This window comes from Erpetoichthys calabaricus, chromosome 5, assembly GCF_900747795.2.
Source record: "Erpetoichthys calabaricus chromosome 5, fErpCal1.3, whole genome shotgun sequence".
In the NCBI taxonomy this organism is placed as follows: domain Eukaryota; kingdom Metazoa; phylum Chordata; class Cladistia; order Polypteriformes; family Polypteridae; genus Erpetoichthys; species Erpetoichthys calabaricus.
This window is the reverse complement of record NC_041398.2, coordinates 157,109,657-157,137,448: the sequence shown is the minus strand read 5'-3', so window position 1 is coordinate 157,137,448 and position 27,792 is coordinate 157,109,657.

The following is a 27,792-nucleotide window of genomic DNA, read 5'->3' as shown; positions in this document are numbered from 1 at the left end:
ATAATAACTTATAAAAACTTTTCACTGACTTAGATTTCATTTTTTGCAGTGTTAAACTTTGAAATGCACAAACTTTATTAACAATAATAAAGTATCGAGCAAATTACAATAAATCAAAATACAGACATTAATCAATTAATTTTGATATTAATTTTCTCTAGAGGTTTAAGTTTATAGGTAGATAAAACTGCACCAAAAATAAATACAGTACAATAAAAGATATCAAATTCTGTCAAAATGCTTGTTTGCAAAAATTGATGTTTTACAAATTTAAATATAATCTGGGTACTTTATTTTTCATAAATGCACTTGAAATTCTGTGCAGTCAGAACACAGAATTTCTGAAGTAAGGCATGTCTGTTTTTCAGAGGCCTCCTGAATATTTAAAGCTAGCCATATATCTCAGCAGGAGCCATAAGACATAAGAACCTGATTAAATTTAATGTCACTGTTTCTCCTTTCTTTATGTTCAAGATCTAAATTATATAGGTATCCATAGTGACAAAAATGTTCAGACACCATGACGGCTGTATTCTGCATGACTGGCGTCAGGACTGAACACTGTACACTGCTGGAAACAAGCTCTTCCTGTGAGGACACACAAAAACATTTCTAGAAAGCATTGAACATTTAGGAGTGACAGTTTTGAATATATACTTGAATGCTTGTACATTTTTTAAAAGTAAGAAAAAAGTTTTTAAAAGTACAAAAAAGTATTCCTTGTGTATTTACCATTGCATAATTACTGTATATGTAAAACTTTCATAGAAAATACACTGATAGCTCACTTCCAGAATAAATATTATAAAAATTGCACAAATTTAAGTCTTTTTCATTTGGTTTACTAAAAATATTTTAAAAAATAATTTTTCAGCACATTTTTAAAAAATATTTGCAAGTATAATTTCCAGCAACATTATTGAGGCTCTTGATCAATTATTCTGGATGTAAAAAATATTGAATTTCTAATATTTATGGTTAGTAGCAACCCTGTCTTTTGGTTCAATTTTATTTTGCCTATACTCTACATCAGTGTGGAGGTTAACTATACAGTATGTCAGGAATAATGAGATTCATCTAAAAGATAAATATGATGGTAATAACATAAACACTTTATATTTTATAATCATTTTAATTAATGTGTATTATGAGTAATGTTTTGAATGAATTATAAATGTAATTTTTCTTGGTTAAAGTGCTTTTATTACAAAGAGTAGTATTTATCTGTTAAAATATATTTTTTTTAAAAGGAAGGTTTTCATTTAATAGCTAGCTTGTTTAGCTTTTACCCTTTATCAAAAGTAAGGCAAACAATAAGGTCTTTTTTTTAAAGAAGCCTGTCACCTAGTGGACAGTATTGAAAATAATGTTACTTTCTGCAGGCCTCTAATATAAATGGGTCAGTCAAAACTTTAACAACATCAAAAAAAAGGCATTTTTGCCTTTGAAAGTCAACGCAACCTTTAAATTGATCCTTTATAAATTTGAAATCTTTTTTTATTTAATTCAGTGTAATTTCTTGTCATTATATCTTACAGTACAAGAAAAACATTGTTGCTAGTTCATTAACTCAGAAACATACAGTGAGAATATACTGTAATATAATATACAGTGACACAGCCATGAAGAACAGTGAAATTATTACTTGTATGTCCAATCAACACGCAGTATGTCACTAAACAAAACAATGGTAATGGAGAGGCAGTAAATATAATCAAATATATAATTAACTTCAAACATTTTAGAGATGCTATAATTGTCGTCTTCAAAAACATAGGCATTAGAGGTGTCTGTGGCAACTATAGAGACACCTACTTTCTTTCCAATGCTGGAAAAATCATCACTTCATCAGCTTCCCAGACAGCCAGTGTAGTTTCAATTTAGGTCACATGATCTTCTCCATAAGGCAGATATAAGAGAAATGTATTGAGCAGGATATGCATCTATATGCAGAGTTCATTGACCTAACAAAGGCTTTGACTCAATCAATGGGGAAGCTCTATGGACTATCCTAGAAAAGCTTGGCTGGTCAAAGACATTTGACATAGTCATTTGTCTCTTTTATGATGTCATGTTCAGCACAGTCCTCTTCAACAGTGGAACATTGAACCCCTTTGAACTAATAAATGTCATAAAGCATTGAGGTGTATATGCATCTGATACTCTTCAATTTGTTGTTCACACCTGTCCTGTTCAAGGCCATTCTTGATCTGGACTATGGTATCTACCTGAGGTACAGATGGGTTCGCTCTCTTTTCATCCTTACCAGACTCAAAACAAAGTCAAAGAATTCTGAATTATAAAAACTGATTTTGCAGATGACAAAGCCATTTTAACAGATACTAAGGATGACCCACAGCTTTCTGTCTGCAGCCTAACTATTTGGCCTCACCAACTGTCATATGAAAACAGAGTCCCTTCATCAGGCTGCACCAGGCACTGTTGCACTTCTACCAAAGTTCACCATTAATTTTACTAAGCTAAATACCTCAAACACTTAAATATCATGAAAGTGACATCTCAGTAGATCAGTCACTTGTACACACATGTTATAAACAACAACAAAAAAAAAACAGGCTTGCAACAATGACCAAAGTGTAACTGATCTTCTTTATGGATGTGAGACCTGACACTATTCGAAAAGCACGTGAAACAGCTTCAATGTTTCCACATAATGTCCAATGAGTTATCAAAGGGCATCATAGTTATTAGCTCTGATGTCTCACAGCTGGAAGAAAGTGGGTTCAATTGTGTGGCAATCACTCTCCTTGTTGAGTTTACATATTCTCTTCATGTTTGTCTGGGTTTTTCTATTTGTACCGTGGTGTTCTCCAACATCTATCTATCTATCTATCTATCTATCTATCTATCTATCTATCTATCTATCTATCTATCTATCTATCTATCTATCTATCTAACTCTATGTTGGCCTGGTGTGAGTAAATGTGGGTATGTGTCATCTTTTAAGATAGGTTCACACCTTGTATGGTTTTAAAAGAAGCTCAATTTTTTAATGACTAACAAAAAATATTATATGGATAATGTGTATCAAAGTAGACTTTGTCTTAACACGGCTCGGCATCTGTGTAATAACTAAAATGTTTTTTTCAGAAGTGGTTTGCTCTCAAACAGCAGGAACCAGATTCTGAACTGAAAGCAGTCCATCACTTTCACACACTCACCCACATTAATTCATACGGTGACACTGTAAGTCATCAGTTAATTTAAAAAAATAATATATGAATTTAAAAATAGAAAAGGAAAAAACTCACATGGAGAATGTACAAATGACATTCAGACAACAACCAGGTACACAATTTAAAGGTAGCAAATCAAATAACTGCACCATCTTATCACACTATAGTGTATCCTTTACCATGTAAATGTTCTTTAAGCACAATATTGAAGTGCACCAATTTACATTTAAAACTGAAAATGTGCCAAAGCCTTAAATTACAGCCTAAATATTAAAAATTTAATTTCCTTTTGGGCACAAGTAAAGTATAAACTAAATAAAAACATGATAAACACTAGTTTAACTGAAATTCACAGAATATTTCTACATTTCAAATATAGTATGTTAGCTCAATAACAACATCTTCTTCTTTTGGATGCTCCCATTAGGGGTTGCCACAGTGGATCATCTTTTTCCATATCTTCCTGTCTTCTGCATCTTGCTCTCTCACACCCATCACCTGCATGTCCACTCTCACCACATCCGTAAACCTTCGCTTAGGCCCTTCCTCTTTTCCTCTTGCCTGGCAGCTCTATCTTTAACAGCCTTTTCTCAATATACCCAGCATCTCTCCTCTGCACATGTCTAAGCCAACGCAATCTCGCCTCTCTGACTTTGTCTCCCAACCGTCCACCCTAAGACAACCCTCTAATGTACTAATTTCTAATCCTGTCCATCCTTGTCACACCCAATGCAAATCTTAAAATCTTTATCTCTGCCACCTCCAGTTCTGTCTCCTGCTTTCTAGTCAGTGCAGTCTCCAACCCATATAACAAAGCTGGTCTCACTCTCCTGTAGATCTTCCCTTTCACTCTTGCTGATAACTGTCTGACAAAAATTACACTCTTCTCCACCGATTCCACCCTACCTGCACCCTCTTTTTCACCTCTCTCCCACAATCCCTGTTACTCTGTACTGTTAATCCCAAGTATTTAAACACATCCAAATTCGCCAACTCTATTCTCTGCATCCTTACCGTTCCACTGACCTTCCTCTCATTCTTACACATGTATTCTGTCTTGCTCCTAGTGACCTTCATTCCTCTCCTCTCCAGAGCATAACTCTACCTCTCTAGGATCTCCTCAACCTGACCCCTACTCTCACTACAGATCACAATATCATCAATAAAAATCATAGTCCAAAGGGACTCCTGTCTAATCTCATCTGTCAACTTGTCCATCACCATTGCAAATAAGAAAGGGCTCAGAGCCAATCCATGATGTAATCCCACCTCCACGTTGAATGCATCTGTCACTCCTACTGCAGACCTCACCACTGTCACACTTCCCTCGTACATATCCTGTACAACTCTTACATATTTCTCTGCCACTCCTGACTTCCTCATATAATAACAAAACCCCTCTCAAGGCACCCTGTCATATGCTTTCTCCAGGTCCACAAAGACACAATGTAACTCCTTCTGCACTTCTCTAAAAATTCTCCATCAACACCCTGAAAGCAAACATTGCATCTGTTGTGCTGTTTCTTGGCATGAAACCATACTGCTGCTCACTAATAATTACCTCCCTTCTTAACCTAGCTTCCACTACTGTTTTCCATAACTTCATGCTGTGGCTTATCAATTTTATCCCCCTGTAGTTATTACATTCCGCACATTCCCCTTATCCTTAAAACTCAGTACCAGTACACTTCTTCTCCACTCCTCGGGCATCCTCTCACTTTCCAAGATTCCACTAAACAATCTGGTTAAAAACTCCACTGCCATCTCTCCTAAACACCTCCATGCTTCCACGGGTATGTCATCTGGATCAACGGCCTTTTCATTCTTCATCCTCTTCATAACTGTCCTTACTTCCTCCTTGCTAATCTGTTGCACTTCCTGATTCACTACCTCCACATCAGCCAACCTTCTCTCTCTCTCATTCTCTTCATTCATCTGACACTCAAAGTACTCTTTCCATCTTCTTAACACACACTCCTCCCTTGTGAGTATGTTTCCGTCTTTATCCTTTATGACCATAGCCTGCTACACATCTTTCCTACCCCGGTCCAGCTGTCTAGCCAATTGGCAGAGGTCTTTTTCTCCCTCCTTAGTATCCAGCCTCTCATACAACTTATCATACACCTTTTCTTTAGCTTTTGCCACCTCTCTCTTCACCTTGCGCCTTATCTCCTTGTACTTGTCTACTTTCTGCATCTCTCTGACTATCCCACTTCTTCTTCGCCATCCTCTTCCTCTGTATACTCTCATTTACTTCCCCATTCCACCACCAGATTTCCTTTAACCTCCTTCCTCTGTCCAGATGTCACACCAACCACCCTTCTTGCTGTCACCATTACTACTTCTGTGCAGTTGCCCAACTGTCTGGTAACTCTTCATTGCCACCCAGTGCCTGTCTTACCTCCTCCCTAAACTCAACCTTGCAGTCTTCCTTTTTCAACTTCCAGCATTTGATCCTTTGCTCTGCCCTCACTCTCTTCCTCCTCTTCTTGATCTCCAACATCATCCTACAGACCACCATCCTATGCTGTCTAACTGCACTTTCCTCTGCCACCACTTTGCAGTCTTTAATCTCCTTCAGATTGACTCTTCTGCATAGGACATAATCTACCTGTATGCATCTTCCTCCACTCTTGTATGTCACCCTATGTTCCTTCCTCTTTTTAAAATACATATTCACCACAGCCATGCCCATCCCTTTTGCAAAATCCACTATCATCTGACCTTCTTCATTCATCTCTTTGACACCACACCTACCCATCAACTTATCATCTCCTCTGTTCCCTTCACCAACACATCCATTGAAATCCATCACACACCCAACTTTTGGGGCATATGCACTAACAACATTCATCATCACACCTCCAATTTCTAGCTTCATAAACATTACTCTGACACTCTTTTCACTTCCAATAGAATCTTGACATACTGTTCCTTCAGAATAACCCCTACCCCATTTCCCCTCCGATACACACCATGATAGAACAATTTAAATCCACCTCCAGTCCACCTAGCCTTACTCCCCTTCCATTTAGTCTCTTGCATGCACAATATATCAACCTTCCTTCTCTCCATCATATCGGCTAATTCTCTCCCCTTACCAGTCATACTGCCAACATTCAAAGTTCCTACCCTCAGTTCCACTCTCTTTACCTTCCTCCTCTCATATTTCTTCCGGACAAGTCTCCCCCCTCTTTTTCTCTCTCTTTAGCCAACAGTAGCCCAATTTCTGCCACCACCGTGTTGGCTAATAGTACTGGTGGCAGTCATTGTTAATCTGGGACTCGACCGATCTGGTATGGAAATCTGTATTGTTGTCCGCATGTTGATCTGGCAAAATTTTACACCAGATGCCCTTCTTGACATAACCGTCCCCTTGGGACTGGCACAAACAAACATACTCGTTTATGCATCCCCTGTGGCTGGATTAGCTCAATAACAATATTAAACTGAAATATATATTAACTGAACATAAATGATGGTGTTTGTATTATTTTTATTTTTGAAAATTAAAATATGATTTGATGCTTTTGTAGAAGTTTAAAATGGTATTTGAATGTTGACAAAAATGTAGTCTCATAAACAGACCAGAAAAAGAACATTAGAACAATCTAGACAAGAACAGGCCATTCAGCCCAAAAAAGCATGCCAATCCTATCCATTTAATTCTTCTAAAAAAACATCAAGTCTACAGCAGTTTTACAAGTCCCTAAGTCCTACTGTCTACCACAGAACTTGGTAGCTTTTTGGATGTGTCTATGGTTCTCTGTGTAAAGAAAAAGTTCCTAATATTTATGTGAAATTTACCCTTAACAAGTTTCCAACTATGTCCCCATTTTCTTGATGAACTCTTTTTAAAATAAAAGTCTTGATTAATTTAAACAGTTCAAACATGTCTCATCTTAATTTTATTTTGCTTAAACTAAAAAGGCTCAGCTCTTTTAATCCTTCCTCTGTCACACACATGCGCATGGGAGGCAGCTAGAATGACCAAAAGAAGGTAGTTCCATGCTAGGCCAAGGGGTTGCGGGGTGCAGTAAACCTTTCTCTTTTATCTCTGCAGACCAGACACGGGAAATTCTGCCTAATTCCCACAACGTCACTTCCTTTTTTTTAGGCCACATGACGCTAATTCCAGTTCCGGCCCTAAGGATGTCACTTCTCGTTCCAGCTACAAGAACGTCATGTCCTGTTCCGGCCCCAAGAATTCACTTCAAGTTCCGGCCCCCATCACTTGCTTTAAAAGCAAGACAACCTCCACTTGTATTCAGTTCTGTTTTGGACTCAACTCTGTACACATCCATGCAGCCTATTTTGCTATTTGCAGCCAGGATTCAAGTATACGGGTGGTTGCTCCAAACATTTTTTCATGTGTTACGGCTATTTATTTTCACACTTCATAATACATGCCCTGTAGCCCTGGAATCAGCCTAGTTACTCTTCTCTTGACTTTTTCTGGTGCTGCTATGTCCTTTTTGTAGCCAGGAGACCAAAACTGTACACAGAATTCCAGATGAGGCCTCAGCAGTGCATTATAAAGCTTTAGCATAACCTCCTTGGACTTGTACTCTGCACATTGTGCTATATACCCTAACATTCTGTTAGCCTTCTTAATGGCTACTAAACACTGTCTTGAAACTGATAGATTTGAGTCCACTATGATTCCTAAATCCTTTCCATGAGGTGCACTTTTGATTTTCAGACCTACCATTGTGTATTCTAACCTAACATTTTTACTTCCTATGTGTAATACTTTACATTGACTGACATTAAAAATCATCTGTCACAAATCTGCCCAAGCCTGTATGCTGTCTAAGTCCCTCTATGATGATTTGGAGGACTCCTGATTATCTGCCAATCCACCTATGTTGGTATCGTCTGCAAACTTAACCAGCATATAATTTATATTTCTATCCCAATCATTTACATATATTAAAAATAGCAGCGGGCCTTGAACTGACCCCTGTGGAACACCACTCTTAATGTCAGCCAATTCTGATAGGGTTCCTTGCATCATAACCCTCTGTTTCCTGTGTCTGAGCCAACTTTTCATCGATCTACAAAAATACACCCAGAAGTTCTTCTTCTTTTAGTTTTTCGCCCAGCCTCTTGTGTGGCCCCTTATCAAATGCTTTCTGAAATTCAAGATAATTAATATCATATGCTCCACTTTGATGATATTGTTTTGTTAATTCCTCATAGAATTCCAGCAAGTTGATAAAACATGACCACCCTCTTCTGAACCTATTCTGACTGTTAAGTCTTGCCATGTGTTGCTCAATCTTATCCTTAATAATTCTTTCTAATAATTTACATGTGATGCACATTAAGCTTACTGGCCTGTAGTTGCCTGGATTTGCCCGGTCACCCTTTTTACATAAAAGGATAATATTTCCCAATTTCCAATCCTTTGCAATTTTCCCAGTGACTTCCTAAAATATGTGTCAAGGGTTTATGTATGTGTTTATGTTTATTGACGTAAATAGTATCTGGTCCTGGTGATTTGTTTAATTACAACCTGTTTAATCTAAGCAGTACTTCTGTCCCTACAATTTCCAAATCCCTCAGCATCCTCCTTAGTTGTCCCTTTTACTACTGGGAGGTTATCCGCTTCGACACATGTGAAGACCTCAGAAAAATGCGAGCTTAGAGCATTTGTTATTTCCCTGTTTGTATTTTTTAATTCCCCTTTACTATTTTTGATGCACTTCACATTCTCTGTGACTGTTCTTTTACTACTAAAATACTAAAAGAATCTCTTTGGGTTGTCTTTCACTTTATCTGCTTTATTCCTCTTTAACTGCTTTTTAGCCTCTCTAATAATTTTCTTAATGGTTGCCCTCATGTTCTCATATGCCTTACAATTCACATTGGAGTTATTAATCTTATAAACCTTATACAGCTGTTTTTCTTACCTTTGCATCTTCTTTTTTTAACCATTTATTAACCCACTGCAGAGTTTTTTTAATTTTCATACTAATTCCAAATTTAGTGTTGCAAAGAGTAGAAAACAAAAAGCTGAATGACACCTTCTAAGAGCTACCAAACTGGGCTACTAAGCAGTAAAAATGATGATGTCACAAGATTTTAAGATGTCTGATACATTCACAAGTATTCTTTAGTATTAAAACAAAAGTAGAGATGTCATGTGATTATAATGTTTTCTTTAGGCCAGGACTCTGGCCGCAGTCTTTTCAACCAGTTGCAGCTGTTTGATACTTACTACAGGAAGACTATTAAAAAATGCATAGCAGGCTGATGAAAAATAGAAAATTATTTCAGGACTCAAACAAGAAAGTTGGTGGTCAGACTTTAGCCAAGATATCATAGATGAAAAATGATGTTTTACCTGAGGGCAGGTCAGGCTTCTGTTAAGTGAAACTTAATGAATAGTTCCAGAGGAAGATATTTTTTTAAGAATCAAATGAGAAGGAGTCAGGATGTTAACCTCTCAAGGTGGTCCTTCAAGAAGTAATTCAGTTTGACCTGTGCAGAGTTTTGAAGACACAATTAGGTATTACGATTGTTGAAAGAGAGAATTAATTTCTTAATAATATATATGCATGAAGGATTGTTAAGCAGTGCTGGCTGTCTCCAGCATAAGAGATAAATGTGAAGTCAAATCAATTTCTACAGCAGAGTAACACCATGGAAATATTACAAATTAAAATTTGTGATCCAATTCCATACTCTTGAGGGACACCATAGGAGAGGGAGAGAGTGCAAGAAACTGCATTCACAATTAAAAACAGATTAGATTACGTCCAGGATTAAAAAGCTAAAGTTAGTTTTTTTGGTTGTTTTGGTCAATGCAGCTGCGGGATTCAGGTGGAGCACCAGTCTAGAGCTGCTAAATTCATAATCTTCTGATGTTGTTTTTTTAATTAGTGGCAATAATTAACAGAGAACACGTTAGGACACCTTATTTCCATTTTTTTTGTCCAATGTAGGTGAGAGCCAAATTTTTATACACAAGTCAGTTGTACTATGTAAGTTAATATCCAAGTCATACATTGCCAATATTTCTTTTGTTTAATATGTCTCGACATTCCAGTGTCAATCAGCCAGTACAGCTACAAATTTAAAGCAAAAACTATACATGTAAATACTCATTTTAACCTTAAACGTTTGTGTATCTCTGCAACCATAAGCCTGGAAGCATATAATTTTTACTTATAAGGTGTTTTGTTGTGCAGTGAAGGGAATTCAATGACATAGCAAAAATAAATTATGCATTATTGAAATACAACAAATTATTAAACTGGGGGCAAGATATGTGATTGTTCTGCAAAATATTAGACATTACCTTAGCTATAGCATTTGAGAGATGAAAAAAGCTGTTTCATTCATTGTTATAAAATAATGTATTGATATCAAAACAGTTTCTTCAATACAATAAAGGAGTGTTGTCTGGTGCCCAAGACAATGAAGCATAAAACCCAAGGCAATCATTTAATTCCTTGTGACTGATTTACTGTAGGATACTGATGGAGTCATTTAAACTGGAAATGAAATCTTGTACTTTGCACTTCTGAGTTGAAGGTTACTAAAGATTAAATCATTGCCTAATATAATTATTAGGATATGAAGATGGATTAAATCATTGCTGGGCGTCACGGTGGCGCAATGGGTAGCGCTGCTGCCTCGCAGTAAGGAGACCCGTGTTTGGTTCCCGGGTCCTCCCTGTGTGGAGTTTGCATGTTCTGCCCGTGTCTGCATGGGTTTCCTCCCACAGTCCAAAGACATGCAGGCGATCCAAAATTGTCATGGGTGTGTGTAAGTGCCCTGCGGTGGGCTAGTGCCCTGTCCGGGGTTTGTTTCCTGCTGTTGCGCGCTGGGATTGGCTCCAGCAGAACCCTGTGACCCTGTAGTTAGGATATAGCAGGTTGGATAATGGATGGATGGATAAATCATTGCCTTATTAAATTAGAATAAACAGAGTATTTATGTATCTAGTACTGTAAAATATCTGTGAATGTAAATTAGGAATTAGCCAATGTTTTGGAAATTGTATTGAGAGAAATAAAACTGTTTTCTTAATAAAAGTATAAATAATAAAACTCTTAATACAAGTATTCAAGGAATTAATTTGAAAATTATAATATTTAAATCTATCAGTATTATCTTTAAATAAGTTACCTAAAGCATTATTTAAAAAATGAATGGATGGATACAAACTGTTTTCTCTGACTTGTTTTTTTGGAATGTTGGAGAAATACAGTTTCTAACAAAAAGATTATTTTGGCATTATCAAAATCTAGCTCCCTAACTTCCATAAACAGACCTTATTAGCATAAAACTTGATTTATAAACTAAGGGACCCCATGTGAAAATGGGCTTACTTGTTTTGTTCTTGAAGATGTTCTTTAATTTCATCATAAACATTATGCACAATTTAACTTAAAAGAATTCTGTTGGATCTGCATTATTTATGCCTCTGAGAATTTAGAAAACCTTGATTGCATCCCTAAGTAGCCATTAGTATTTAAGACTAAAGAGGGATCATTCAACTTGCTTACATCCAAGGATGTAATATTTGAACACTGTTATAGTAGAAGGATAAGAACAATGTATTATTGAAAACTCCAAAATGTTTTTCAGTTTGCTTTATGTAGTTTAACATTAACCGTTTTGGGTTTTTGCGTAACACTGTTTAAACATGAATTTGCCAGTTTGTATTGATCTAAATGAAAGTATTTTCTTTGTAGGTGTTTAGACAGTATTGAAGTAGTTGACATTTGAATTATGTTTGATGTCAACTACACATTTGTTTTCCAAATTATTTTTGGTATCCTTTCCTTTCCCACTATATTTAACTCCATGTTACTAACAGTAACAATACACAGTAACTATCCTTATCCAGGTCATTAATAGACTCAACTGATGGCTTAACCATATTTGATTCTTTTTGTTATTATATGTACTTTTTTTCCTCCTACCCATTAACCTTTCCATAGTTCAAATTTATTATCTCTAGTGCAAACGGCCACTACATTACATTCAGGATTAATCTTCTACATGGAACAACATCAAGCAATTTATTATTGGAGTATGTTGCATGCTTTTCTTTATGACCATTGTAGTTACCTTTTTGAAAAAAAAAACACTCCAAGCACGTCTGTATTGCAAGATATTCATCTTCGCATTCAATGAGTATCATTGGAACTATTATTTACATACAAGAAGTCTTTTAATTTATTTCTACTTGTAATCTCCTCTATTTGTATAAGAGTAATGTGTACTTACAGGATTATATTTAATCTCTTTTCTCATGACGTGAAGTCACAGATGCATCTTTCTAGTTATCAATTATATCTAGAATAACTGTAAGAATAAGACTGATTAAAATTCCAGTGTAATTAAAAATACTACAGTAATGATTATAAGTTAGATTGAAAGTTATGGGCATAGAACTATAGCTCTTAAATAACTATACTGGTTCACGGCTAAGTTTAGAAATTATTTTGAAATACTTCTTACGATATAAATGTGTAAATGGATTAACTCTGCATTTTGCTACATAATTTGTTAATGTATACTCCCAAAAAGTTGCAGGCCACCTTAAATGATTTACCTTCCATTATATATAAAATGTATTTGGAATTAGCATTAAAGTCAAGAATGAAGACTATTTCTTTTTGATAATCGCTATAATGTAATACAGAGATTTCTTCACTCTCACCATTTAAATCAAAACCATTGATTATTGTAGCTTAGTGTACTCTTGGTAGAGCTGTTCATATTTCATCATTGTCTTATTTTTAATATACTGTAACTATGGCAAGCAGACTAATTTAACCAGTTGATACTAAGGTGTCTCATTCTTTTTCTGTCCTTAGTGCTCATGTCACTGCATTCCTTACAACCTTGGAATAAAATCTCAGAGTTGTATTTCCAGTGGCAGATCCAAGCAGCAAAATGTGATTATATTTACACAATGCCCTGGAAGGGGTTGGATGGCCAGTGGGTCTAGTTCAGTTAGACTTTGGCTTATATTTTCCTGTTGACCATTGGTCCCAGATATTTATTTCCTCTTAAAACTGTGCAGATTTAAGTTTTAATATTCTTATTTGCTCTTACTGCCTGGCCTTAACCTAAAATAAAATTGTAAATAAAAAATTACAAATTTCTAATATTTATAGCATTAGGAATTTCAAGAAAACCTCTAATGGGAGATGATGCACAATGCCAATGCACAGCAAAAAGCAGAAAATTAGGAGGAGCTCACACTGGTAACTGGAGACATTTGTTAAAATGCATAGCTCCTCAATAGTTATTGTAATGAGGGAGAGATCACTAGGGACTGGCAGTAGTTTCAGAAGAATATCTCCAAACTGTTAAGTGGCTGTAAGGGCTTCCTACTATTGACATATAAAGTGTCTGCTTCAAATTATGTCAATGTCAATGTCATTTTATTTATATACAGTAATCCCTCGCTATATCGCGCTTCGCCTTTCACGGCTTCACTCCATCACGGATTTTATATGTAAGCATATTTAAATATATATCGCGAATTTCTCGCTGCTTCGCGGGTTTCTGCGGACAATGGGTCTCTTAATTTCTGGTACATGCTTCCTCAGTTGGTTTGCCCAGTTGATTTCATACAAGGGACGCTATTGGCAGATGGCTGAGAAGCTACCCAACTTACTTTTCTCTTTCTCTCTCTTGCGCTTTCTCTGATCCTGACGTAGGGGGATTGAGCAGGGGGGCTGTTCACACACCTAGACGATACGGACGCTCGTCTAAAAATGCTGAAAGATTATCTTCACGTTGCTATCTTTTGTGCAGCTGCTTCGTGAAGTGACATGCTGCACAGTGCTTCGCATACTTAAAAGCTCGAAGGGCACGTATTGATTTTTGCTTGCTTGTTTTTCTCTGTCTCTCTCTCTCTTTCTGTGCTCTTGAAGGAGGGGGTGTGAGCTGCCGCCTTCAACAGTTTTGTGCCGCGGTGCTTCGCATACTTAAAAGCCAAACAGCCCTATTGATTTTCCTCTGCCTTTATGACAGTCTCTGCTCTTGACTCCTTTGAAGAGGAAGATATGTTTGCATTCTTTTAATTGTGAGACGGAACTGTCATCTCTGTCTTGTCATGGAGCACAGTTTAAACTTTTGAAAAAGAGACAAATGTTTGTTTGCAGTGTTAGAATAACGTTCCTGTCTCTCTACAACCTCCTGTGTTTCTGCGCAAATCTGTGACCCAAGCATGACAATATAAAAATAACCATATAAACATATGGTTTCTACTTCGCGGATTTTCTTATTTCGCGGGTGGCTCTGGAACGCAACCCCCGCGATGGAGGAGGGATTACTGTAGTACATTTAAAACAACATAGGAATGCTGTGGCCAAAGTGCTTTACAATAAATGAAGAAAAAAAAACATACAATTAACATCCATCCATCCATTTTCCAACCCGCTGAATCCGAACACAGGGTCACGGGGGTCTGCTGGAGCCAATCCCAGCCAACACAGGGCAGGAACCAATCCCGGGCAGGGTGCCAACCCACCGCAGCATACAATTAACATAAATAACATAAATAGAAATAAAATTAATGAACATAAATAAAATAAATAATAAATAGAAATAAGATTACATAATCACAATGAGGAAACCATCAGTTTTACTGAAGGTCACGGAAAGCAAGTGAATGGAAATGAGTCTTTAATCTTGTTTTGAACAATTGTAGATGACTCCTTTATGTAATAAGGTAAAGAGTTCCACAGGTGAGGAGCAGCAGCTGCAAAAGCCCTGTCCCCCTTAGTTTTACACTTGGTACGAAGGACAACAAGAGACAACAGACCAGAAGATCTAAGCACTCTAGATGGCTGGTGTAAAGCACACAATTCAGATAAACAGGCAGGAGCAAGCCCATGTGAAGATTTAAAAACTAGCAACAAGATTTTAAAATCAATTTGAAAACTGACAGGCAGCCAGTGTAAAGAAGATAATATTGGAGAAACAGAATCAGACTTTCTTGCCCCAAACTGAAAGCGAGCAGCAGCATTCTGGACCAACTGTAACCTGCGTATCAGGGATTTGCTAATCCCAGAATACAGCGACTTGCAGTATTCAAGGCAAGAAAAGATAAAAGCATGAGTAGCTTTCTCAAGATTCCTAGAAGATAAAAAGGCTTGATCTTACCTAAAAGATGAAGCTGGAAAAAAGCAACTCTTGACTACAGAATTAATCTGTTTCTCAAAAGAAACATCAAAGATAACACTAAGATTGTGGACTTGAGGTTTGGAAAAGACAGAGAAAGAGCCGAGAAGTCCAAGACCAATTTGGGCTTTACCTGATGGACCCACTATAAGCACCTCCGTTTTATTTTGATTCAGATCAAGAAAATTATTAGTCATTCAGGATCTTAGTTCAAAAAGACAGTTGTGCAGTTGATTCATTGCAGAGCTGCAGATGGGAATATAAACCTGTGTATCATCAGCATAGCAGTGAAAAGAAATGTTAAATTTCCTAAAAATAGCTCCAATAGGGTGAAGGTAGAGAATAGAGAATAGAGAATAAAATAGGACCCAAAATGGATCCCTGAGGAACACCATATTTAAGAGGAGCAGTAGACGAAAAAGAGGAATTTAAAGTCACTGAAAAGTGTCTACCAATTAGATATGACCTGAACCAGTTAAGAGCAGCCCCTTGAAGCTCAACAAGATGTTCAAGCCACAACAGCAATATCTCATGGTCAATAGTGTCAAAGGCAGCGGACAAGTCAAGGAGGACAAGGACTGCAGTGCCACCTGAGTCAGTAATAAAAGAGATGTCATTGAATACTTGATTGATTATAAATAATTCTTTCTAATATTTTAGCCAGAAATGGCAATTGGGAAAAAAGCCAAAAATTGGCTAAAACTCCAGGATCTAATTCTGCCTTTTTTAGACAGGGACGCACCGCAGCATGTTTAAAAAATGAAGGCACAACCCCCTCACTAATAGAACCATTGATAATGGCTAGTAAAGATGGACCCAAAACATCAAAGGCTTCCACTAAGAGGCATGGTGGTACAATATCAAGAGGACTGAGAGTAGGTTTAAGGGTGTCAATAGAACTTTTTAACTGTGAAAGTGAGACAAGATCAAAAGATTCCAAGACAATGCCATGATTAACAGTAGGAAGTTCATAGCCAGTTGGAACAATACCACAGCGGATTGTATCAATTTCAATTTTACTGACAAAGAATGAAAGAAACTGCTCACATGAAAGAACAGTACTATTTAATCCCATCACAAAATGAGGGTGAATGGCCGCATTAATTGAATTAAATAAGACCCTAGGATTCTTAGAATGACGGGATACTAAATCAGCGAAGAAATCATGTTTAGCTTTCTTAACTGCAACCTGGAAGTTAAATAGAGAAGTCCTAAAAATCTGTTTAGAAACAATCAGTCCATCTTTTTTCCAACGCCGTTCCGCAGTCAACAGGTGCAGCATAGCGGTCGCGTAGTTTCATTTAGCCAAGGAGCATATATTTCCTCATTACAGCGTATCTTGAGCGGAGCAAGAAGAATTAAATTCTAAAACAGAATCATCGATACCATCATATTGAACGTGTACATCAAGACTAGAGAATATGGTTTTAAAATCAGATATAATAGAAGAATTTAAAAAGCGAGAACAGCGTGGAGCACAACTAGTAGTAGGAACATCAACAGTATATTCAAATCCATCATTATAGAAAAGTGATCAGTAAAAGAAACATCACATAAATCAATATTATTAACTGAAATATCACGTGTAAAAATGAGATCAAGGGTGTGACCGAGAGAGTGAGTTGGCATATTAATATGCTGGATAAAATCAAATGAGTCCAATGGTGATAAAAATTCATTAACCAAAGGTTTCAATTGACAACAAATGTTTATGTTAAAATCACCAACAATAAATACTTTGTCCTGGGAGAGGGTAATATCAGCCAGGAGATCAGAGAATTCAGAAATGAAGATATCATTAATTACAGGAGGTCTATAAACCACAGCAAACAACAAAGAAAGGGAACTGCAAACTTCGAAAAGTTGCAGTTCGAATTTACTAAACAGACCCCTTGTAAGGCTCTGACACAAGAATATACTTTTAAAAACAGTGGCAATGCCACCACCACAATGAGTCAGCCGAGGAGAGTTTAAAAATGAATAACCTGATGGTACCAAGTCAGTAAAACATGAAGAGTCACCATTTACAATTCAGGTCCAAGTGATGAAAAAGAAATCCAGTTTATTTGAGATAATAAAGTCTTGCAGAATAAAGTTTTATTAGACACTGATCTAACGTTCAAGAGAGCAGCCTTGATAGAAGTAGAAGAGCTTGCTGCGGGACGAGCACGGGTGAGCTTGCAAAGATTAGCAGTGTTTACTCCCTGAGAGCACACTGAGGAAGAGTGATGCCGCCTTGAGATGGAGAAATTAAATCCGGTATCCAGCGCCCATGGACCAGGGATGGAGTTCTGTGCAGGAGAAGATGGGTCATAGACGACTCGCAGGCATCGGGAATCCAAGCCCTGGGACTTGAGTCGGCGTTGTTTAACAGCAATATCGGTTCTTTTTCCACGGCGGTGGTGGGTGCATTTGTGTCTCTGAGAGGCATTCAGCTCACTAATACAGGTGAACACTGGCGTCCAGGTGAAGAAGTCAGGAGATGAATAAAACAAAGGTGGAGGTTCACATAATATTCCATCAGGAGATGAAAATTGAGAGGAAAGCAAGCAAGAAAATATGTTAAGTAAAGAATTATGATCATAGGACAGTGGCCGTTGAGATAAATTAATACATAAAAATGAAGTGAAAACACAGATTAGCAAGGTGAGCAGATGGCCAGCCACACCAGTCGGTGCCATCTTTGTATCTTCCATACTCTTGAGGGACACCGTAGGAGAGGGAGAGAGTGCAAGTAACTGCATTCACAATTAAAAACAGATTAGATTACATCCAGGATTAAAAATATAAAGTTCGTTCTTTTGGTTGTTTTGGTCAACGCAGCGGCGGGATTCAGGTGGAATGTCGAGAAGATACTAATGGCAGCTCATTAGCAGATGAGTTCAACTCCAGATTTCTAGGTAATGTGAAAGTTCTAATAGTTAATGTAATTTTTGGTTGTCTATTAAAATAAATAAAAAAATCAAAGTTTTGGCAAACTGAAAAGCCAAATTGCACCCTTGTATTCTGAAGATATTGCTATATTAGACAGGTCAAGTCAGGTTGGGTAGCATGCTCTGATACAACGCTTTGCTGCAGCCACCACACGATGAAACAGCTTGGGATCCTGGTTCTCAACCCCCCAGGAGACAGGTGGTCCAGTCCCTCCCTCCAGAAATGACCCTCTATCTGCCACAGCCAGGTGTTATGTGGATATCCCCTTGGCCTGGTCCAGCCATTTGGGTCCTCGAGAATGAGGACCCTGCGAGCCAGGTCACCCTCTGGGAACCGCATCACATGGCTGTAGTGCCGTAACTGACACTTCCTCACAATGCAGGTAATATGCCTCATTCAGGACTCCATGAGCAACCGCTCATTCGACACAAAGTCAAACCAACAGTACCCAAGAATTCTCCAAAGAGACACAGTACTAAAGGAGTCCAGTCTTCATCTCAAGTCACTGGATAGCGTCCATGTCTTGCAACCATATAGCAAGACAGGAAGCACCAGGACTCTAAAGACTTGGACTTTCGTCCTTTTGCATAGATATCGGGAGCGCCACACACCCCTTTTAAAAGTCCTCAATACCCCCCATGCTCTCTCAATCCATCTACTGACTTCATAGCAAGAGTCACCAGAGACACTGACAATGTCACTGCTGAGGTAAGTAAACCTCCCGACAAGGCTGACACTCTCTCTGCAGACAGACACACTGCTGATGGCTGAGCCTAAGAGGTCATTAAAGGCCTGGATCTTGGTTTTTATCCATGACCCTGTGGTGTATCGGGTCGACAGCTCATGTCAAAAAGGCCACTTTTTAAATAAATAATCGCTGCACTTGCAGCTTAGAAATGGGCGGGGTAGTGTGGCGGAAGCGGTTCCCTGGGGAGTTCGTGACGCGGGCGGTCCTTCCTTAAGTGCACAGGTGAGGAGTCATCTGCATCTGTAATTATTCCTGGGAGCTGCTAATTGCCACATCTGATCCACATCCCCGTGGATAAATAAAAGCGTGAGGCGGCTAGTGGGCAGAGAGAAGAAAAAAAGATGAATGAGAAAAAGAAAGAGAGAAAAAAGTTAACAGAGGTTATAAGAAGGCGGCAGGAAGCAGGGAGAGGATAACCGGTGCGAGAGAGCCCTAGCGGGGTGTTTGGCCGACACCTAGGGCAGTTGGTAGTGGTTGCTCCCGCTGAGCATTGTGAGGAGCGGGAGTGACCGGAAGAAGGATGGCTCCCCGCGGAAGACAGCGGGAGCCGGGAGGCTTGGGAGTTGGATTCCCCAGCATTAGCGTCCTGGTCGCTGGGGAACCCAAGTCTCGGTCTGGGGAGAGCAGAACCGAAGCCAGGGATCGGGAAGCCTCCAGACCAGCAGGCAGAGAGAAGGTCAGCTGCAGGTAGGGTGGCTCCCCTGATGCATAGCCTAAATTGGAGAAGCAGGGGTGTCACTAGTAAAAGAATGCACTGGGCTTTGTTTTAATGGACAGCTTCCAGCTGTTGTTTTAACCTCGTTTTTAAAGGATTTTTTTTTTTTTTTTTAACCTCCACTTTTCAATTATTTTAATGGATTATTTATTTAATGAAGACTTTTGATGCACTGCACTTTATTTTGGACACTTTGTTTTGTTTGCTGTTTTAAATGTGGGATGAACCCAGCCACAGGGGATGCACAAACAAGTGTGTTTCTTCGTGCCGGTCCCAAGCCTGGATAAATGGGGAGGGTTACGTCAGGAAGGGCATCCGGTGTAAAATTTTGCCAAATCAATATGCGGACAACAATACAAATTTCCATACTGGTTTGGTCGAGCCCCGGGTTAACAATGACCACCACCAGTACTGTTAGCCAACAGGGTGCTGGCAGAAATTGGGCTACTGTTGTCCGAAGAAGAAGAAGGAGAAGAAGAGGGGGGAGAGGTGTCCGGAGGCAGGAGGAGAGGAGGAAAGTAAAGAGAGTGGAACTGAGGGTAGGAACTTTGAATGTTGACAGTATGATTGGTAAGGGGAGAGAGTTAGCAGATATGATGGAGAGAAGGAAGGTTGATATATTGTGCGTGCAAGAGACTAAATGGAAGGACAGTAAGGCCAGGTGGACTGGAGGTGGATTCAAATTGTTCTATCATGGCGTGGATGGGAGGAGAAATTGGGTAGGAGTTATTCTGAAGGAACAGTATGTCAAGAGTGTTTTGGAGGTGGAAAGAGTGTCAGGCAGAGTAATGATTATGAAGCTGGAAATTGGAGGTGTGATGATTAATGTTGTTAGTGCATATGCGCTGCAAGTCGGGTGTGCAATGGGTGAGAAAGAAGATTTTTGGAGTGAGTTGGATGAAGTGATGAACAATGTACCCAAGGGACAGAAAGTGGTGATTGGAGCAGATTTCAATGGGCATGTTGGTGAAGGGAACAGAGGAGACGAGGAGGTGATGGGTAGGTATGGTGTCAAGGAGAGGAATGAAGAAGGTCAGAGGACAGTGGATTTTGCCAAAAGGATGGACATGGCTGTGGTGAATACGTATTTTAAGAAGAGGGAGGAACATAGGGTTACGTACAAGAGTGGAGGAAGATGCACACAGGTAGATTATGTCCTATGCAGAAGAGTTGATTTGAAGGAGATTGAAGACTGCAAAGTGATGGCAGGGAAAAGTGTACTTAAGCAGCATAGGATGGTGGTCAGTAGGATGACGTTGGAGATCAAGAAGAGGAAAAGAGTGAGGGCACAGCCAAGGATCAAATGGTGGAAGTTGAGAAAAGGAAGACTGCAAGGCTGAGTTTAGGGAGGAGGTGAGACAGGCACTGGGTGGCAGTGAAGAGTTACCAGACAGCTGGGAAACTACAGCAGATGTGGTAGGGTGACAGCAAGAAGGGTGCTTGGCATGACATCTGGACAGAGGAAGAAAAAGGAAACCTGGTGGTGGAATGAGGAAATGCAGAAGAGTATACAGAGGAAGAGGATGGCAAAGAAGAAGTGTGATAGTCAGAGAGATGCAGAAAGTAGACAAGAGTACAAGGAGATAAGCTGCACAGTGAAGAGAGAGGTGGAGAAGGCTGAGGAAAAGGCATATGATGAGTTGCATGAGAGGTTGGGCACTAAGGAGGGAGAAAAGGACCTGTACCGATTGGCTAGACAGAGGGACAGAGCTGGGAAAGATCTGCAGCAGGTTAGGGTGATAAAGGATAAAGATGGAAACGTACTCACAAGCGAGGAGAGTGTGTTGAGCAGATGAAAAGTGTACCTTGAGAGGCTGATGAATAAAGAGAACGAGAGAGAGAAGAGGTTGGATGATATGGAGATAGTGAATCAGGAAGTGCAATGGATTAGCAAGGAGGAAGTAAGGACAGCTATGAAGAGAATGAAAAATGGAAAGGCCGTTGGTCCAGATGACATACCTATGGAAGCATGGAGGTGTTTCGGAGAGATGGCAATGGAGTTTTTAACCAGATTGTTTAATGGAATCTTGGAAAGTGAGAGGACGCCTGAGGAGTGGAGAAGTGTACTGGTGCCGATATTTAAGAATAATTGGGATGTGCAGGACTGCAGTAACTAAGGGAAATAAAATTGATGAGCCACAGCATGAAGTTATGGGAAAGAGTAGTGGAAGCTCGGGCAAGAAGTGAGGTGATGATTAGTGAGCAGCAGTATGGTTTCATGCCAAGAAAGAGCACCACAGATGCAATGTTTGCTCTATATACTGTATACACTGCCGTTCTTTATTATATTCTGTAAGTGCCTTGAGCATGGGAAAGGCGCTATATAAATAAAATGTATTATTATTATTATTATTATTATTATTATTTGAGGAGAAGTTGATGGAGAAGTTTAGAGAAGGCCAGAAGGAGTTACATTGTGTCTTTGTGGAACTGGAGAAAGCATATGACAGGGTGCCTCGAGAGGAGCTGTGGTATTGTATGAGGAAATTGGGAGTGGCAGAGAAGTACGTAAGAGTTGTACAGGATATGTACAAGGGAATTATGCCAGTGGTGAGGTCTGCGGTAGGAGTGATGGATGCATTCAAGTTGGAGGTGGCATTACATCAGGGATCGGCTCTGAGCCCTTTCTTATTTGAAATGGTGATGGACAGGTTGACAGACGAGATTAGACAGGAGTCCCCATGGACTATAATGTTTGCTGATGACATTGTGATCTGTAGCGATAGTAGGGAGCAGGTTGAGGAGACCCTGGAAAGGTGGAGATATGCTCTAGAGAGGAGAGGAATGAAGGTCAGTAGGATCAAGACAGAATACATGTGTGTAAATGAGAGGGAGGTCAGTGGAATGGTGAGGATGCAGGGAGTAGAGCTGGCGAAGGTGGATGAGTTTAAATACTTGGGATCAACAGTACAGAGTAATGGGGATTGTGGAAGAGAGGTGAAAAAGAGAGTGCAGGCAGGGTGGAATGGGTGGAGAAGAGTGTCAGGAGTGATTTGTGACAGGACGGGTATCAGTAAGAGTGAAAGGGAAGGTCTACAGGACGGTAGTGAGACCAGCTATGTTATATGGGTTGGAGACGGTGGCACTGACCAGAAAGCAGGAGACAGAGCTGGAGGTAGCAGAGTTAAAGATGCTACGATTTGCACTGGGAGTGACGAGGATGGATAGGATTAGAAATGAGTACATTAGAGGGTCAGCTCAAGTTGGATGGTTGGGAGACAAAGTCAGAGAGGCGAGATTGTGTTGGTTTGGACATGTGCAGAGGAGAGTGCAGAGAGAAGGATGCTAAGGATAGAGCTGCCAAGGAAGAGGAAAAGAGGAAGGCCTAAGCAAAGGTTTATGGATGTGGTGAGAGAGGACATACAGGTGATGTGTGTAACAGAACAAGATGCAGAGGACAGAAAGATATGTAAGAAGATGTTCCGCTGTGGCAACCCCTAACGGGGGCAGCAGAAAGAAGAAGTAGTTTTGTTTGCTGTTTTAAATAAAAGCACTTTTGCACTTTTAAGCACCATCCCCTTGCTCCATTTGTTGTGCCTCACTGCCTAGCTCATTGGTGACATTACCGACGGTGTCTGGTTCAGAGCTCCCAGAGCTTGGAGCGAACCCACATCGTCACAGACCCTTGCAAGCCCAGACACTCAGACTACTTGCTCAGTCTCTCGAGAGCCCTGATTAAAATAATAATAATAATAATACATTTTATTTATATAGCGCCTTTCCCATGCTCAAGGCACTTACAGAATATAATAAAGAACGGCAGAATATACAGTATATAGCATTGTACAAACCAGATAAATAAATAAAGAAGATTAAGACAGTAAATTCTGAAAAAAAACAGACAACATAATTGATGGTCTAGCACACACATACAGGTTACATTGGCATCTTGACAGAGATGTAAACTGAGAGAAAGGTAATAAAGTCAAATAGAGCTAAAAGCCTTCCTGAACAGATGAGTTTTGAGTTGTTTTTTAAAGGAATTCATGGAGTCAGCTGACCTGATTAATTTTGGTAGGTCATTCCAGAGTCTGGGCGCTATACAGCTGAAGGCCCTGTCACCCATGGAGTGTAGATTAGTGAGGGCCACAACAAGATTACCAGAATCAGAGGACCTTAGTGGGCGGGCAGGCACATAGTGATGGAGGAGGTCACTGATGTAGTTTGGTGCGAGGTTATTTAAAGCTTTGTAGGTTATTAGTAGGATTTTATATTTGATTCTGTAGGACACAGGGAGCCAGTGAAGACGGAGCAGGATGGGTGTGATGTGCTCGCTGCTACTGGTTCGAGTAAGGACTCTTGCAGCTGAGTTTTGAATAAGCTGGAGCTGTGATATAAGATTAGAAGGGGCACCTGCCAGTAGGGAATTACAATAATCGATGCGGGATGTGATAAAAGCATGGACAAGTTTCTCAGCATTAGAGAAGGAGAGGAAGGAGCGAACACGGGATATGTTACGGAGGTGAAAGTAAGAAAGTTTCTTAATGTGATTTATGTGGGTGGAATAAGTGAGGGAGGAATCAAAATGACACCAAGATTTTTTACAGTAGAGGCAGGTCTGATGAGATCACTGCCAAGATGGACTGGGAAGGAGCTCATTTTATTAAGTTGCATTTTAGTCCCAATTTGCAGGAGTTCAGTTTTATTGCAATTTAATTTTAAAGAGTTCTGCTCCATCCAGGTTTTAATTTCACTAAGGCAGGTTGTGAGCTGAGAAAGCTCTGATGAAGTTCCACTTTTAACATTGAAGTAGAGCTGGGTATCATCTGCATAAAAATGATAACCCAATCCATAACTACGGATAATATGGCCAAGGGGAAGCATATAAATACAGAAAAGCAGAGGACCAAGGACAGAACCCTGAGGGACTCCTTGTGTGACTGGCACGGAGTTGGATCTGCTGTTGCCAAGACTAACAAACTCTTGCCTATCACTCAGATAGGACTTGAACCACTGGAGGGCAGTGCCAGAGATACCCAGCATGTTCTCCATTCTGGACAGTAGGATGTCATGTCTGACTGTGTCAAATGCTGCACTGAGGTCTAACAGAATTAATATGCTAGTTTGTCCAGAGTCTGCTGCCATAAGCATATCATTGGTTACCCGTAGCAGAGCAGTTTCACAGCTGTGCCGCGCCCTGAATCCAGACTGAAAGGGTTCCATCAAATTATTAGAGGTTAGGTAATTGGTGAGTTGGGAAGCTACAACACGCTCAAGAACTTTTGACAGGAAAGGTAAGTGGGAAATAGGCCGGAAATTGTTAAGATTGTCAGCATCAAGGCCAGACTTTTTTAACATTGGGGTTACCGAAGCAATTTTAAAAGTGAGTGGCACGGAGCCAGTGTCAAGGGATGAGTTTATTATTGTTGTAACAGTCGGGATTATGGCACGAAGGCAGGATTTAAGTAGTGTGGTGGGGATGGGGTCCAGTACACAAGTAGTCGGCCTCATCTTACAAAGCAGGTTATTAACAAACGCAGAGGTGACTGGTGAGAACTTAGAGAAGGAGCTGGATGGAGTGGGAAAACAGGGAGAGATATAAACAGATGATATATTTATGTTAGTTGAATTATTTAGATCTTTAATTTTGTTACGGAAAAAGTGGAGGAATTCCTCACAGACTTCAGTAGAAGAGGTAGTTGGACCAGATGCGGGTTCGAGTAGTTTATTAACTACAGAGAACAAAACCCTTGGGTTATCATGGCCACTTTCTATTATTCTGCCATAATGGGTGTTCTTGGCAGAAGTTAGTGCTTCTCTGTAAGCTCTTTGGTGGTCAGAGAAAGCCTGGATGTGCACGGTGAGGCCAGTCTTACGTGACATTCTCTCAAGGCGTCGGCCAGCTGCTTTCATAGATCGCAATTCTGAGTTATACCAAGAAGCTGAGCGCTTAAAGGAAACCTCCTTATGTTTTAAAGGAGCTGTTTTATCTAATGCTGAGTGAAGGGCTGTGTTATAATGGTCAACAAAACTATCTAGTGTTGGTGGAATAGGTGCAGACAGTAAAAGATCAGAAATGGATCCAGAAAGGATAGAGGGACAGATATTTTGAAGGTTTCTGTAAGAAATTTGTCGTTTACAGGTAAGAGGTGGGATAGGTAATGAGACAGTGAAAAATACTGCTTTATGGTCAGAGAGTCCCAAATCAGTGCTGTAAATGTTGGCAACAGATAGTCCAGAAGTGCAGATCAGGTCCAATATATGACCGCCAGAATGGGTTGGAAAATCAACATGTTGTGTCAAGTCAAAACAGTCCAGTAAGGACAGGAATTCATTTCTCAGTTTAGATGTAGTAATGTCAATATGGATGTTGAAATCACCAAGAAGCATAATTCTCTGAGAGTAAGAGCTTAGGTGGGTCAAAAGTTCAATCAGATCGGATAAGAAGGATGCATTGTATTTTGGGGGACGATAGAGAACAATGAGTGAGACAGGACCTGATTCCGTTATTAGTTTAAGAGCCAGGCACTCAAAAGACAATGGGCAGTCAATTGGGATTCTTTTAATGTTTAAGTCTTCTCTGATAATTACTGCCAGCCCGCCGCCATGTCTTGAGCTGCGAGGCTCTGAGTGGAAAGTGAAACCAATTGGAGTCGCCTCTGTGAGAGACGCAAATTCATTCGGTTTTTGCCAAGTCTCCGTTAAACACAGAATATCAAGTTTGGTGTCAGTGATGAGTTCTGACAGCACCAATGCTTTGCCATTAAGAGACCTCGAGTTAAAAAGTTAAAGCCTCGATTGACTCAGCAAAGATCACAGTATTGTCAGTAAAGTCAAGATCAGTGAATCTTTCTTCGCCAACAGATGCCCCACAGCTGCTAGACCCCACGACCTTGCCCAACACCTAGTCCATGCAAGCATTGAACAGAGTAGGAGCAAGAACACCCCTGATGAACGGCAGAATCAACTGGGAAAATGCAAATTTTCTGCCTCCACTCTGCACAGCACTCGTAGTACCAGTGTACAGGCTGGCCATGGTATCTAGCAACCTTGAGGAGACCCCGTGAAATCTCAAGATGTCCAACAGGGCAGCTTAATCAACTGAGTCAAATACTTTACGAAAATTGACAAAGGCTGCAAAGAAACTCTGCTGATATTCGTGTTTCCGCTCCATGAGAACCCTCAGCGCCAGGATGCAGTCGATTGTAGACTTCTTAAGCATAAAACCGGACTGCTCCATTCACTGGTAGGTGAACAAGTGATCATGGATACTATTGAGGACGACCCTAGCAAGGACCTCACCTGGCACCAAGAGCAGTGTTATCCCCCTGTAGTTGCCCCAATCCAGGCAATCGCCCCTCCCTTTCCAAATAGGGATGACAAGTCCCATTTTCAAGTCAGTTGGAAAGACACCAGTCTCCCAAGTCGAAGTAAAGATTGCTTGAAATGCCAGGTGGACAGCCTTACCACCAGCCTGGAGAAATTCACCCTGGATACAACATATCCCTGCAGCCTTTCCTACCCTTAGCTGGTTCACTACCTGTGTAATCTCAGTGAGATTGGGTGGTTCACAGCTAACTGGAGGATCAGCATCAAAAACCATGGACCCAGAGATATCCAACATCCTAGTCAGAGGATCAGCTTTAAACAGCTGCTCAAAGTAGCCAGCACAGCGGGTCACAACTGCAGTGTCATCCGTAAAGACAGTTCCATCAGCTGCCCTGACTGCAACTCTCCAAGGAACAGATTTGGATGTGTGTAATGCTTCGATTCTTCTGTAAGCAGGACAAGAGTCACTAGACCATAGATGATGTGTCACTTGATCACAGATTCCTCTAACAAACACCTCCTTATCTGCCCTCAGAGCCATTGCTGCCTTCCTTCTCAGTTTCTGGTACTGACCGAAGTTGCCATCATCCGCTGCAACTCCTCTCAATGCTATCCAGAGTGCCCTGCGAGATGAAACACCTCCTTCTGGGAACACCAGTAAAACACCAACACAACCCTCTGCAATCTTCAGGGTCTTGTCACAGAAGGTCTCCTACATCACATTAGGATTGGCAGTCGTACCCAAATCTGTAAGTTCTTCACACAAACTG